The sequence below is a fragment of the Vicugna pacos genome, chromosome 2, assembly GCF_048564905.1.
Source record: "Vicugna pacos chromosome 2, VicPac4, whole genome shotgun sequence".
Taxonomy (NCBI): Eukaryota; Metazoa; Chordata; class Mammalia; order Artiodactyla; family Camelidae; genus Vicugna; species Vicugna pacos.
Genome location: NC_132988.1, coordinates 94870545 through 94887683, shown reverse-complemented (window position 1 = coordinate 94887683; position 17139 = coordinate 94870545). Strand labels below are relative to the sequence as shown.

The following is a 17139-nucleotide window of genomic DNA, read 5'->3' as shown; positions in this document are numbered from 1 at the left end:
TTGGCTCTACCAGTGCCCACTGGACTTCTTTATAAGACAGACCTCCAGGTTCTCCTTCAGCCAGAGTGGCCCCATGCATCTGATGGCACTGTCACTGCAGCTCATTTACGGGAAACGTCCTCTTAGAATGAATTATATAAAAGTGGGGAGTGAAGACAGTTTGATTAGAAGGGTAGATTGTGGATGAGGTGCACATACCTCTCTCTGCCCAACACCAGTGAGTATGTGGTGCTCAGGATGCTGTGACACCCCTTGTGGTTGGTTGTCCCCCAGAACCAAGGCTGCAATATCTGGGTCTTTGCAGCCAGGCACTCTCCTTGTATCCCTTCAAAGACTAGAGACCTGTGGTTGCGGGTATCAGAGAGGCTTATGGGCGGAGATGCTAGGAGCTTGTTTGTCTTCAGAGATGACACTCTCAGTTATTGTTTTACCAGTGAGGTGCCTCTCTCAGCCAACTCCACAGTAAGACTTTTTTTTCCCCCATATCTAATGATAGGCAAGACTGATTTAAGAAAAAAAAATCTTGAAACTGTGTGTGATCCTGGAAACCATCTCAGATACCATATAACTTAACAATCCTTCACATACCACCTCCCACCCATAATACAGTCATTTTACTAGTAAGGAACAGAAACCTAGTCAAGCAACAGTCATTATTGGCAGAACTTGAGTTTAGTCATGGGTCTCCCTTCCTGGCCAACGTTATAGCACACTATGTACTAGGGAATTAGACTTTTTATTTTTAGGGTTCTTTTTTAAACGATCTCTGATACGTGTTCTCTGTAATTCAGCAACATTTGGTTATTTTTCCAAATCTCTGAAATCATTAGGAAAAAAAAATAGGGTTGCTAAAACAGATTTGTAAATAATTATCCTAAAAGTTTCTCCTATTTTTGAAATATTATTCAATTGGCTAATCTCTAAGACCTTCTTGTAATGTACAATATAATAATATATTTATAGTAACATGAAAGAGATAAATAAGACCATTCTGATTTATAATTTTTATAAGTACCCAAGAATCAAATGAAAAACATACTTTGGCATTTTCACAAATTCATATTTATTATATTAATTGATTGCTATCCATATGATGGATGTTATTTCCTAACATTTAATTTTCTTTGAGAAACTGTATATGTTTTGGTTTCACTTGGACTGGATAGTCTTTTCTAAATAATCTTTAAGTAACAATATATTTTTACTTTGTTTAGGATACTAACATGTATCTATATATTTTATCTTCATGTCATTCTGTTGAAAATTTTATGCAGATGTTTTAGTAAACTGTTTTTTTTCCATCAAAAATGTTATATGCAGAAAATTCTCTCCTCCTTAATGCTCAGAATATAGGGTATTCTCTAACTGTCACTGCTTATTCCATCAAGTGATAGCAATTTTTAAAAATTACTTTATCAAACTTATGCTGGACGGAATTCCACTGATATTTTTGAAGACTCATCAGATATAGGTGAAGACTTTGAAGCAGCTTCTTGTTAGAATCATGACATCAACTGGCCCTAGTCCATATGTGTGCAGGAGAGTCATTTAAAGCTATTGCCAATAGAAATCTACAGAGAGCAATTCTCTGTATTTATTTGACTGGACAATAGGATATAGCATGACAGTATCATTTAATACATAATGGTTATTTTCAAATACAATTTTTTTGCCATCTGTAAAAAAAAAAAATTTACTTTCGAGTATGATTGGTAAGTTCACCATTTTTATGTGGTGGCGTGTTTTATCTAGCAACAGCTTTAAGAACTTTAGCAATTTTGTTGACTATAACAGCAGTGATGATGAAATCCCCATGATATCCTAATGTTGAAATATCACCCAAATGACACATGTGCTTGTTGGGTCAGGATTCCCCCACTGTCAGAGTTGGAGAAGTACAGTAACTTTTTTCCTGCCGTGTTACTGTACTGTGGACAGGCCCTTGCATTCTGGAACATGAAAGTAGCGTCATAGGATACTCACTTAGATATTAGTGCGTTTCGGTTCACATCAAACTGAGCAAGTGCAAAGACAATTACATAGGGTAGAAAGGGTAAGAATTAGAATCAGTGTTGTGGGGCAGTAGAAACAAGGTGTGTAGCCCAGGATTAAACCATGCCTTGACCAGGAGGACCACTTGTGTGCACTTGGGCAAGTTTCCTATCAACTTTGAGTCTCCTCATGTATGAAATTGAGATCATGACACCTGTTTCACATGATTATTGTGAGGTTTAGTGAAAGTGTGTGTCACATGACCTGAGCAGTTACTGAGATGGTCTTAGTAAATGGTAGTTGAATATGAATCTTTGGTCCTTGTCTTCTCACAAAGCTTAACTTGGTTTTAATGACACTGAAAGAAAAAAGTCAGTATAAAGAAGATAGGATATTTTCTAGTGTGAAATGTCATATGTGGATCTTTTATGTCAACAGGATTAAAGCCAGTGCAAGGAAAATCAATTTCACACATTAGCCTTCTGCAAATGCCTCCTGTTCCAGCATCCCTCTGGCCCAGTATCACTTAACCCTGAGGTGAAAATGAATATAGCAAGAGGGAGAAACAGTTGTTAAACTTATCACAATAGCCAAGCTATCAAATTAAACATGTTATTTATAGTGTTTCTAATTTTCACCCTAATTTATATATTAATTTTTCAAGCTAGCATGTGCAGAAATTTAATCAGCAACCCCTTATTTCCATGGAGGTTTATTGGTTATACTCTGGGAGAGAATTCGGGCATCAGAATCTATTCTGCCTCCGCTGGCAGAGTCCATCTGCACAGTAGCAGCGTTTGTAGAAAAGTAGAAATTGCTGTGAGCTGCCTATTTGCATTTGTTACACAATGCTGAACAATAGAACTGAATTAGTGGTTGGTTTTCATGGGATTAACTGAACCCAGTTGTTTTAGGAACATAAAAGATTGGGCATGATTGTACTGGATGACTCATTTGTTAGTTTTTTAAATAAAACTGAGCTCTAGAAAAAAAGACTTTATTAATTTCTGATGAATTATTAGTTATTTTTATATTTTGTTTATGTTAATTCCACATATGGTTTACATCACAGTTTTAGCTTTGCCTTACTTTCTTTTTAACCTCTGAGGTTTCCAGTGACTTTTTAGGATGAATCTCTTAACCTGAATACCTAAGTACTGATGGATTTGGGGACAGATCCAACATGGTTCCATTATTCCAATTTTACCACCCAGTTAATATAATCTAGCTTTGAATGCTATAAATTGGCAGTTTCCACATAACGTCTGTGTTTTTTCATGAGTCATCTCAGCGGTTCTTGTTTATGCTTATACCACTTACTTGCACAGAAGCACCATTTTTCAAAAATCAGCGATTTACTATTTATGAAATTAATACTTTGATTTGATTTAATTCATTTATTTCAGAAATTGCAATAGTAGTAATGTTTCCTGGGTAAATAAGGTCATTTCATCCATTTTCCCCGAAATGTTATTTTGTTTGAAGAAATAAGACTTCTGTAAATAAATCTATTAAGAAAGTTTACTCAGGAGATACGTTATTATTTTGATAATTTCATTTTTCTTTCATTTTTTCCTCCCTTCCCTCTTAGGGCATTCCAGAAAACCTTGTATAGTCTGAGGTTAATTGATATCATTGGTATTCCCTCTATAGTTTATCAGCTTTTTTTCTTTAATTATAAAATTTTTGATTCTGAAAGATTTTAGACATGCAGAAAATGTACCATCCAGATTTAACCAGATTTGCGATATAGGCCTCAGATTCTTTTTAAACAGGTATTTCTTCAGTAAGAATCCTGACCACTGCTCTTGCCCCCTTCCCTCAAGGGAGCAGAGCATGAGTTTGTATCTGGTGTAGTTACGTCTTAAAAGATTGAAAGATACAGGTGTTCTATATACTGTATATGATATATTCTAAAAGAGCAGGTTATAACATGAGTTAAGAAAATCAAAGACTCTGATTTCTTTCTCCTTTGGAAGGCATGTTATTTCCCCACCATGAACAAAAAGTGGTCTCAGCTCAAGGTGCTCTTATCCTAAATGGATTGCCAGTCCTTTCCAGTTCCCAGAGCCTTGATCCATTTTATGTCTGCATATGATGTTATTCCCTTCAAAGGATAGTTTTGGGCCTGAGATAGGAAAAGAACTGCCGCTTTGTCTCCTGCCAGCTCCCTCCCCTCCACCATCACCTTTCCTCCCCGCTTTGCAGGAATCCCCTTGAAATCATAATGAAAATATGAGATTCCAAGAGGACCCAGACTTTTATCTATTTTTAGTGCGTCTTAAACAGTTTCTGATATAAACTAGGAATTCCATAAATGTTTATTGAATGAATGAATGAGTCAGTTAGCCACAGATAATAAGAACTTTTCCCATTTCCTGAGATTTTTAGAAATTCTTCATTACTCTATGTAACCTTTCATCCGTGATCTTAATGTCTGACTTTGCATAGCCAGAGGATTCCCGGGAGGCAACTCCATACTTAACTTTTGGGTGCTAATATACCTGCATCTAAACAGGCCAACCAACCATCTTTCCCCAAAATTTTTTAATGGAAATTTTCAAACATATATGAATGTTAAGAAAATTATATGGTAAACGATCATACCTACCACTTAGATTCTATAGTTAATGTTTTACATATTTGCTTCATTATATATTTCTCCATCACTTTTTTATTATATGCATTTCAAAGTAAAGTGCAGTCATTAGTACACTTCACCCTTAACATACGTCATGAGTATCATTAGAGTTCAATTCTTGTTGACAGATATTTCGTTTGCTTTCTGAGGTAAAATTTATGTGTGGTGAAATGTACACATCCTAAGTGCATTATTTGATGAGTTTTGACAAATGCCTGCATCAATATGGAATAAAGCTTTAACTAAATAGAGCACATTTTCGTTCCCTGAAAGTTCCCTCAAGTCCCTTCCCAGTCAGTCTCCATCCCCACCCCCAGAGGCAACCACGGTTCTGATTTTCTCCACCATAGATTAGTTTCAAGCAACCAACTATTAGCAAATGCTTTTTTCCTGTTTAAAAAGAAAAAGAAAAAAAGCATTGGTTGGCTCTGGTCACATGCATAAGTACCCTGCCTGAAGGCTGAATGAGCAATCCATTTTCACATCTGTGTAATTTTCTGATGCTGTAATTTCTGTCTCTCTTCTGATGATTCACTTGCCCTTCTCCCTAATAATTTAAGCACCTTCTAATTCCTTTCTCATGGTTACAGGTACTAAGGGAAGAAGAAGCTGTCCTTAGAAAATTAGAGAAGCATGCCATTTCAGAAATCAATTCAGCCAGCATTTCCTAAGGGCTTACTTTGTCCCAGGTACCGGGCTACACATAGAGGATGTTCAGATGAATAAAACATGGGCAAGTCAAAGCACAGGAGATGCACATATAAGCCAGTAACTTCCAGGCATTTGTTTGCTCTGTTCAGAAAATGGTTACTGAGCCTCTCCTATGTGCCAGGCAGTGGGGATGTTACCAAATCCAAACTTGTTCTGCTTGCACAACAGGCCAATAAATTGGGAGATGAAGTGTTGGGGCAAGGAATAGCGACTTTATTCAGAAAGCCAGCAGACCAAGAAGGTGGCAGACTGATGTCCTAGAGAACCATCTTCCCCAAGTCAGAACTCAGGCTTCTTTTGTACTAAAAAAGGCAGAGTGTGCTTGTTATTAACTTCTTGGTGTTGGAATCCCTTGTTCTTGCAGCTGTCCATGTGGGTCAGGTCATGGTGTCCCTGTAAACCTCCAACAAAACAAATGTCATTTCCTATTATGCAGCTTTTTATCTTTATGTGATTTCAAAACTGTTAATACCCTTAAAAGAGCCTTGAGAAGAAGCTCTCCTGAGTATTTCAGGCTACAGGCAACATTCTTTTACAAAGGGTGCAGAACCAGCCCAGGAAACAGAGCACAGGGTTAAAGCCAAAGGAACAGATTTAATACAGAGTCAGATTTGTTCTTTTTATTACAAGGAAACAGCCCTGAATAACACAAACATGGTTCCTGCCCTCAGGGGCTTCAGCTTAGAGTTGGAGGCAAGGCTTTGTAAATTTAAGTGTGCCGAGTATTTCAAATCAGAAGTGCAGAGTGGTACAGGAGTGTCTAGCAAGCAGGTGGAACTTGGGCCATTCTGGGCGGATGCAGGTGGTCAGAAAAGGCTTCCTGGAAGACATTGCCTTCAGCTGATATCTCAAGGACAAGCAGGAGTAAACCAGGATCAAGGGGGTGCCCAGGAGTTCGGCTACAGACATGTGGAAATGGCAGGAGGTAGCATGCGGCTGGTTGGAAAATGGAAATAGGGCATAGAGAGCAAGAAGGAAAGTGCTAAGAAGTGAAGCCTGGAGAAGGAGATGGGGTAAATCCAGAAGATTCTTGCAACATTTATCAGAAAAAGAGTATTTGACATGCTGATTTCGTCATCTTCTTCATTCTTCACACCTCAGATAAATTGATTCAAATTGGATTCGCTTTGTATCCTCTTGAATTGGCTACACTGTTGTTTCAGAAAGAAGTAATTGTAAGAGGAAGAGTTAAAGAGCCCTAGAGTCAAGAAATGATATGACAAAGTCTTGATTTAGTCAACTTCTGGAACCCTGAGAGGAAATCTGAAAGGGAGTGCAGGGGTTCTTTGCCCAAAGGCCTGAGTTTCCCCATCTACTTCAGAGGCCTGAGATCAGCCCAGCGTGCGCTGCCGGGATGAGCAGACTCCTGAGCAGGCCTTCCCCGGTCCTTAGTTCAGCAATTTAAAAAGAACTAAATGTGGGCTGAGTTCTCACCGTCTTGTCATTTTGATTTTTTTTTTGCATTATTTAATGCTTTGTAATAAAATTATTGAAATGCATAACTAATAGTCCAATCTAAGGAGTACTGTGAGAAATTTTAAAACTATGTTAAATGCAACATTGTGTTCATCCCAGATAGGATTATATAGGGAAAAAAAAAGATTCAGCTGCTGCATTGAATTGCATGCTATTGCTGATAAAAGCTCCATTACCTTTTTGTAAATTCAATTTTAATTACATCAGTGTTGTGGGCTCCATGCAGATATTTACTTTTTGTATAATGGATTTTTTAAGGGAAAATGTTCCATGAAAGCAGTAATTGTTGAATATTTCATTTGAAAGCAAATGCTTAAAGTATTTTTACAACATTCAACATGGATACTTTGGGAAAAGTAAAGTAAAAACATCCTTTAAAGGATTAAAAGGAAACTTTTACAACCTTTAGCTATGGGTAGTATTTAGAATTTCACACTGATAATTATATTATTGATAAATGCATTAGAGTGAGGGATAACACTACTAAAACTTTGTTTTGCTGTTTTTTCTGTGTGAAACTGTATTAATGTTTGAGAAAGTATATTAATGATGAGATCAGATGAATACATCCATAAGTACTTAATGATCGAGACATTTAAATGTATCTCATAACATTAAAATTAAGGTACCATCTATCATATACCTTTGGTATATAGGTAACACGTCAAACTCTTTGCTGGAATTGTCATTTCTTGAAGATATGGGAAAATTGAGTATGAGCTGCTGACTCCTTAGACACTGAAGCACCTCTAACTGAAGATCAGTTTGACTGGGTTAATTATCTTAACAGGATCACACAGCATTAGGTTTAAAATATGTGTATATGTGTATATGTATATGTATTTTTGTAAAGACCAGACTTAATAATTCTGAAATATTTCAAAGGAGAAGTCATCACATGTATTCTCCCCTCAGCCCCACCCACGTGGTGTGTTCCTTGAGAAAATGCATTGTTAGTGCAAATTCTCAAATGCTGCAAAGATCCATGCAGAGAACTGGGGCCAGTGACTTTCCACCTCCTGCCCCCAACTCCTATCCAAACTGGTATTAAGACACTGAGGTTTCCTGTCAAACATGAAGATCCAAACTGCGTTCTCTAAACTGTCAATGCCTGTTAAACACAGATTAAGTCTATTTCTGAAAATGTTTTCTCAAATGATCAGTTGATACTGGTCAGTATCCAATGAGTCATCAGTAGGCTAGCATGGGGACTAAAGTGAGCACTGACACTTCCAACAAAACGGGTTTGTTTGAACAGGTCAATATTTTTTCCTCAACTTCCATGTGGAATCAGTCAAAATCAATCTCTCTCCCTCTGAAACCATAAAAATATTATTTTTAACTTTTAAACACCACATACTTTTGATTTAGAGGTATTTGTATCAGTGTTTGTCTGCGTATTAGCTGTTACACCACATAACGGCGGGGATGGGGCAGGTTTCTCTTATCTTCCATACCTCGAGGATGGTGCTTTGCACATGAGAAGTGTGCAATGAATATTTGCTGATAACTTAATTCATTATCAGTATCTAGCAAATCCACGTTTGTCCCTAAAAGCAGTCATTATGGGAACCCTTTTGATATCTGTTTGATGTCTTTATGGGGAATCTTTTTTGAAATAAAACTGTCAACTTAAATATAATCTTCCAATCCGCTGATTGTTAATGAACATCAAATATGACATACGAATGTTTGTCACTTTCATATTTCATATGTTGCCCAAATGGATTAATTACCTTCCTCTCTAGCTGTGTATCATACCTTATATTAACTCTCTTTAAAGTGCATGTCTCTTATACGTTTGTACATTTAGTTTATTTTATAACCAGATGGTGGATTGTATGTTTATTTGGAGGATTGTGTCGATAGCGTGTAGTAAGAGAAATTTATATGAAAAATGAATATTTGCTTTTATTAATGGTGTTAAGGATTTAAAGTACTTTCTTATTAACATGGAAGAAACCTTCATTTATTGTTGTTCCTACCAGTTCTTGCAGACCATGTGTTATCGGTTAGTACTTGACAAATGTTAAGGCTGAGACACTGCATTTAAAAGAAAACAAGATGATTCTGACACCAGAAAACCAAAGGAGGCGTGTCCATGAACATTTGAAACTAATCAAAAGCACAGTGAAAGGGTTATCAGTAAATGCCAGAAGGCAAGTCAGGAGTGTTCCACAGGTCACAGGAGGTCTCTCCTCCCCCACATACCCCCACGGAGGGAAGGTTTTCTGCATCGTCAGGTGAGGGAAAGTAATGGGAGTGGAACCTCAGAGCTGATGCAGTAAGATAGGTGTGAGAGCTTCCGGTTTTGTTGGTGTAATGTACAATCTACTATTCCCATGGCTTCCACACACCAGTGAAAGAGTACATATACAACAGTTTGGGAATGAGAATTATGCTCTTGACAGTTTTAACTTTAGCATACCACTAATAAGCAGTTGACGCTAAGCTATTTCAGAGAAATCCTTGGTACCAAAGACCACTATCTAGTATAGAACTCTCAGGACTCTGCTTTAAAAAAAAAAAAAAAACCTCCCATTTCTTAAAAAACTAGAAATAGACTTACCCTATGATCAAGCAATCCCACTCGTGGACATGTATATGGAGGAAACTCTATTTTGAAAAGACACATGCACCCCAGCATTCATAACAGCACTATTTACAACAGATGATTAGATAAAGATGTAGTGTATATACACAATGGAATACTACTAAGCTGTTAAAAAAAAGAATAAAATAATGCCATTTGCAGCAATATGGATGGACCTAAAGATTATCATATGAAGTAAGCCATAAAGAGAAAGAAAAATATGATATTACTTATATATGGAATCTTTAAAAAATGACAGGAATGAACTTATTTAAAAACAGAAATAGACTCACAGGCATAGAAAACAAACTTACGGTTACCGGGTGAGAAAGGGAGGTGGAGGCATAAAATGGGAATTTGGGATTTGCAGATACTAACTACTACATACAAAATAGATAAATAGCAAGATCTTATTGTATAGTGCAGGGAACTATATGCAATACCTTGTAATAGCCTATAATGAAAAAGAACAGGAGAAGGAATATATATATATATATGTATAAATGAATCACTACGTTGTACACCAGAAACTAACCCAACATTGTAAATTGACTATACTTCAATTAGAAAAAAATAAAAATAAAAATTTTAAGAAAATATAAAAATAAGCCTTACACCCTCAAGCCCCAGGTACTCATTTTCTGCTCTGTAGAACTCATTTTGTGCTGATTATCCATAAGGAGCAGCTAAGAAGGGTGGTTCTGTTTTGGCTTCATCCCAGCACAGTCACAGGGTGTCTCATTTTGGCGTAAGAAATTACTTACATTCAGCAAGAGAACACCATCACCTATGTGTGAGAGCCAGATCTACTCCCACTTTGGTAATAGTCAGGGACTGATTTTTTTTCTTGTTTGTAACTGTTTCCTCCCTTTGTATAATGTAAGCATCCCTACTGAGGTAGGTAGATGGGTAGAGAGATGGGTGGGTGGCTGGGTGCATGAAAGTACAGATGGATGGGAAAGGAGGGAGCTCTTCCTCACATTAGAAATTTAATTATAAATGTACAATATGATGGAAATAGAAAATTGTTATTTGCCAAGTGGTAATAATTTATTGAGACAAGGATCTTCAATAGATTAAGTAGTGGGTGAAAGGTTGAGAAACAGTAGGACATTATATCATCTCAGAGGATTCCCCTACAAGATGCCTATCAATTACAAAAGAAAAATAGCTATTTTATCAGGCAGAAAAGTTTTTAATCACTCCAGTGTGATGGTGGTGGTGGAACCAGCTTTTACTGAGATGTTACTATGTGAGAAGTACTTTATGTATGTTGACTTAATCTCAATGAGGCAGGTAGTATGGATATTCTCTGAGGTTTTTAAATGTTTAGGATCTCACCCTGGGACATGCATTTTATGTTTAACCAAGCCGCTATTAAACCCCAGGATTCCTCTTGACAGCTGTATTCTGCCAACTCTTTCTCCTGTATATAATCTGTCACTCAGTTTCCTTTTAAATGTCTCTTCTTTGCACCCTTTATTTTCTTGCTGTAATCAAGATCTAAGCTCTATTTACCACGTGTATGGATTACTGCAGCTATTTCCAGGCAAGCCTCCCTATTCCAGTTTCTTTTTTTTTTATTGAAGTATAGTCAATTTACAATGTTGTGTTAATTTCTGGTGTACAGCATAATGATTCATTTATACACATATATATATATATTCCCTTTCATACTCTTTCATTATAGGCCATTACAAGATATTGAATATAGTTCCCTGTGCTATACAGTAGGACCTTGTTATTTATTTTATATATAGTAGTCAGTATCTGCAAATCCTTTCTTTGTCATGTCTTCCGTATCGAATGTTTCCCTGTGTACCGTTCCATAAGATCCCCCTTTCTATAATAAGCTCCAGGTCTTTTCCTCCATCAGGAAAGCTCTCTTTTCTACCCTAGTCTTTTTCTGAATTCTACTCATTTTCAAGTCATAGCTTCCCCCAAATCTTCCCCAACTTGGGCCTCAAAATTAGTCTTCTGTCTAGAATGTGTTTAATTTAGTATGGAATCATTTTCTGTTTTCTACAGGTACCTTCATCTTGACTCTGTCTGAAGCAAGCTCCTTTGCGTTGGGGACCATGCGGTATTTCCTTTAGTTTCCCAATAGCTAGCTGAGTGTTGGGTACCTGGTAGAGTCTGGACAAACAGAGGACTGGCTGACTGATGATTACTCTACACAGACAGGTCAGCCAGGTGCAGGTAGACCCCCGTTAGTAAACAACAGCTGCATTTTGGATGCCATATGAAAATGTTTTTCTTGTGGACTGAAGTATATGATGAATTGCTGTTCTGTATGTTCCTTCCTCTGTATGTAGTCTTTTCTTTCCCATTTGATTATGAGAAATAATTGCTTACACCCTCCAAATTCCCAAGACACAGAGGAACCTCAAAAGACTTGTAGCTGATAGACTAGTTATAATACAACCCCTGTTCATTGTACAACAAACTGCACTGCTTAGTGTTCCTCAAACACAACATGCACTTTTTTAAGACTTCCTCATTTTGCTCATGATGCTACTAGAAGAGATTTCCTCTTTTCTACCTGAGAAAATCTTGTCCATATTTCAAGTCCTAATTAAATTGTCATCTTCGCTGGTAAACTCTCCCTGCTCATTGGATACAATCAATCATCCCTCTCTCTCTCCTTCAGTAGCATTTTGCTTATCCCTCTATTCCAGAACTTGCTGTGCATCATTGAATCCCATTCTTAGCTGACTGCTGTCTGGCCCCAAGTTATTGTGAAGGCTGAGGGCAGGGCTGTGCCTTGTGCATCTTTTATTTTGAAAGAAACCCTTTAGCAGCTGATAAATTTTCATGTGGCAAGCCCTTGTTGAGAACTGTATGTGAATGAAGTCATTCTAGTGGAGGGTGAAATTAAATTATATGTGAATGAGTAGATCGGAGATGCCACATATAGTTCTTACTGAGTGATCTTTAAATGGACTTTAGCATGAAAGGAAGGGAATAATTAAAGATGAATTATTCTAATTTAAAGAACTTTGTCCTCAAGATTACAAAGAAATTGAAAACTCTGAAGTTACCAATTTTGCAGTAACTTCATGTACTATGAATAGTTTTGTAATATATATGAACTATTTCTGAAAAGAAAATACTTTGTTAGAATAAAGCACAAGGAAGTACTTAAGTTTCTTCAACAAATGGGTGGTTATAACATTAACATCTAGTTTAAAGGCTACCTGAGAAATTTTAACAAGCAGAGTGGACAAAGAATAAAGACACTCAAAACATTATCATTCTCCAGAAAACAAAAGACACTAAAGTTTTTTTTTAATTGAAATATGGTCAGTTACAGCATGTCAGTTTCTAGTATACAGCATAATGTCCCAGTCATGCATATACATACATATTAGCTTTTATATTCTTTTTCATTAAAAGTTACTATAAAGAATATAGTTCCCTGTGCTATACAGAAGAAATTTGTTTTTTAAATATTTTTATATATAGTGGTTATCATTTGCAAATCTCAGACTCTCAAATTTAGAGTCTAAAGTTTTCATTCTCATGACTTACATGCTAGTTTTATCTAAGATTTTTCAAATTCTATCTTTTTAACCCCCCAAATTAAAAATTATTTTATGCAACTAGTTTTTTGTTAAAGTATAAATGACATACATCATCATTAGTTTCCTACATACAACATTCTATCGTTTTCTTTGGAAATATTCCCAGAAGTGGAATTGCTGGGTCATGTGGCTGTTCTATTTTTTATTTTTTGGGGAACTTTAGTCTCGTTCTCCATAGTAGCTGCACCAGTTTACACTCCCACTAACAGTGCATGAGGATTCTTTTTTCTACACATCCTCACCAACACTTGTAATTTCTTGTCATTTTGATAAAAGCCAGTCTGACAGGTGTGAGATGATAACTCATTGTGGTTTTGATTTGCATTTCCCTGATGACTAGTGATGTTGAACATCTTCTCATGTGCCTGTTGGCCATCTGTGTGTCTTCTTTGGAAAAATGTTGATTCAGAGCCTCTGCCCATTTTTAATCAGATTGTTCGTTTGTTGTTGGGCTGTATGAGTTCTTTATGTATTTTGGATATTAACCCCTTATTGGATATATGATTTGCAACTATCCTCTCACTTTTTCTTTCGTTGATGATTTCCTTTGCTGTGAAGAAGCTTTTTAGTTTGATGTAGTAACTAATTTGTTTTTAGGCGTAGCTTTGTATTTACCAATTTATTTCACTAGTGCTGCTTGCATCTCAAACTATATATTTGAGACAATTTTTATTCCACCTGAAATGTCTCTTAGAATTTCCTTCTAAAGAAATAAGACAGAATAGAGAGCCTAGAAATGAACCAACATTTATATGGGCAATTAATCTACAACGAAGGAAGGAAAAACATACAGACAGGGAAAGGCAGCCTTTTCAATAAATGGTGTTGGGAAAACCCTCTCACACTATGCACAAACATAAATTCAAATTAGATTGAAGACTCAAATGTAAGACCATAAAACATCTAGAAGAAAACATAGACAGTAAGCTCTTTGACATAGGTCTTAATGTTTTTTGTATATGTTGCCTCAGACAAGTGAAACAAAAGCAAAAATAAACAAATGGGACTACTTCAAACTAAAAATCTTTGCACAGCAATGGAAACTTATCAAAATGAAAAGCTACCCACTGAATGGGAGAAGATATTTGCCAACAATGTATCTGATAATGGGATAAAAATCCAAAACATACAAAGAACTAGTACAACTTAACCTCAGGAAAAAAAAAAACCCAATTAAAAATGGGAAGAGGATCTGAATAGACATTTTTCCAAAGAAGACATAAAGATGGCACATGGAAAAACAGGCACATGAAAAGATGTTCAACATCACTAATGATCAGGAAAATAAATGCAAATCAAAACCACAATGAGCTATCGCCTCAGACCTAACAGAAGAACTATAATCAAGACAACAAATCAAAAAGACAACAAATAACAAGTGTTGACAAGTATGTGAAGAAAAGGGAACCCTTGTGCACTGTTGATGGGAATGTAAATTGGTGCAGCCATTATGGAAAACACTATAGAGTTTCCTCAAAAAATTAAATAGAACAACCTAATGATCCAGCAATCCCACTCCTGGGTATATATCCAAAGGAAATGAAAACACTAATTAGGAAAAGAAACATGCATCCCTATGCTTATTGCAGCATTATTTATAATAGCCAAGATATGGAAGCAATCCAACCACCTATCAACAGATAAATGGGTAATGATGTGGTGTGTGGTATATATGTAAATATACACACCCACACATACAATGAAATATTACTCAGCCATGAAAAAGAATGAAATCTTGCCATTTGCAACAACATGGATGGACCTAGAGGCTATTATGCTAAGTGAAATAAGTCAGAGAGAAAAAGACAAGTATTGCATGACTCCACTTACATGTGGCATTTGAGAAACAAAACAAACAAAACAGAAACGATACAGATACAGAGCACATGTGGGTATTTGCCAAAGAGGAAGTGTTGGGGGGGGGGGGAAAGAAACAGGTGAGGGAGATTAAGAGGTACAAAATTCCAGTTGCAAAATAAATGAGTCAAAGGTATGAAATGTACAGCGTGGGGAATATAGCCAGTAACTATGTAATATCTTTGTATGGTGACATGTCTTAACTAGACTCGTGATCATTTTGAAATGTATAGGAAAAAAATCACTACATTGTATAAAGGAACGAACATAGTGTTGTAGGTCAATTATACTTCAAAAACAAATGAACAAACTTACAGAAAAAGAGATCAGATTTGTGGTTATCAGAGGCAGAAGGGGCTAGTGGATAATGATAGTCAAAATGTACAAACTTTCAGTTATAAGATAAATAAGTAGTAGGGATGTAATGTACAACATGATAAATATAATTAACACTTATATGTGAGATTTCAGAGAGTAAATCCTAAGAGTTCTCATCACACACACTTTTTTTTTCTATTTCTTTAATTTTGTTTCTATAGGAGATAGTGGATGTTCATTAAACTTACCGTGATAATCATGATGTGCATAAGTCAAATCATTATGCTGTGCACCTTAAACCTGTTCAGAGCTGTATGGCAATTTTGTCTTAATAAAACTGGAAAAAATAAAGTAACTGATAGGTAAAAAGATGGGAAACTCACTTTTTATTTTTCTAAAAATATCCTCCTTTGCCCTTTTTTGAAATGTAACTTTGTTGCTTACTTAATTCTAGGCTGACAGTTGATTTTTCTCTCAGCATGGTGAAGATAATCTTCTACAGTCTTTTGGCTTCTGTCGGTGGTACCATGTCAGTTGGAAATATTATGTTGTAGATTATCTGTCCTTTTTTCTCTAGTTGTTTTTAAGATCCTTTCTTGTTTTTAGTGTTCTTCATTTTCACTCTGAACTGGAATTTCTATATTTATATGGAATTCTTTATATTTATCATGCCTAGAATTTGTAGGCCTTCCTAAATCTGAGAACTGGAATCTTTCAATCAATCTGGGGAAATATTTAGCCATTATTTAATCAGGTACTGCCTCTTTCAGATCGCTCTCATCCATTCTTTTAGATTTTAGTATATTATCTATAGCTGCTAACCTCCCAGCTTTTTGTTTCTTTGTCTCTCTACTACATTCTGGGTAATTTATTCACGTGTCTTTCTGTTCACTTAATCTTCAGGTATTCAGCTATTCCATTGAATTTTAATTTAAATATTTTTCATTTCTAGAGGTAGTACTGGGTTATTTTAAGCCTGCTTTATTGGGTTTTTTTTTTTTTTTGGTTTCTTGTTTCCATTGTTTTATTCAGTACCTACTTTTATTTCTTTAAGTACTTGTATTCCAGGTAATTTGATAGTTCTGTGTGGATCTGATTTAGCTATTTTTTTTTGTTTCAACGGGTTCACTCATGGTGCCTTATTTCCTTGTGTATTCATTGATTTTTGTGTGTGGTAGAGGGGTGCTTAATATTCTTTAGAACTTTTAATTCATTGGAATTTGTTGAGGCCTTCTTAGAAAGTATGTTTCTCAAGCACCAGGGGTCACTACCAAAACAGGACTGTTTTTAAATAAATTATAGGCTTGATTTGTCAGGCTTTAAATAAGATAAATTTGCATTGCTAACCTGCAAGAGGCCAAGCTTATGATTACACATGTCAAGGAGATGGTTTTTTCTTCCGCCTAATGCAAATGGTGTGGCAGCAAGTTTTCTTGCTGATCATTTACTTCTGATTCGCCCTCGCACTGAAGATCTAGCTCTTTGGGGTCATGGCCTTTGCAAGGATTTCCTGTTAGACTCATCACTTTGGGGTTCTATGCTTTGTCTCCAATCTACCCTGCACTCACAGAAAACAAAATCAACACTAGAGGTCACAAGTCTTCAGTGGAAAATAACCAGTAGCTGGCCTCAGAGATCCTTTATTTTTCAAAATTAGTGTTTCACTGTGCCTTGGACTTCTGTGCATTGCTTAGTGTTATTCAAACTGTGTGACACATTTTAAGAGGTACATTTTTAAATATTTCTATGATATGTTTGGGTGGTTTTTAGTGTGATATTTTTACACGCTTCTTTTCCTCCATGTTACCAAAAAACAAGCCCAGCATTATTATCTTTTTATAGTTGACTCTTTTTTCCTGAAACATACTGAGGTGTAGCAATAATACAGTGAGTGGATTTCTACTAGAGACTTTAAAGAATATTTGGATAAACTGGTGATTATTTCTTAAGCTATATTTTAGCTATGA

The 17139-nt window shown here is 36.1% G+C and overlaps 1 protein-coding gene across 1 annotated transcript in view; it reads left to right on the top strand.

Annotated features, from left to right (window-relative positions):
- Positions 1-17139, top strand: part of NWD2 (NACHT and WD repeat domain containing 2) — a 163343-nt gene that overhangs the window by 37212 nt on the left and 108992 nt on the right. The window lies entirely within an intron of this gene.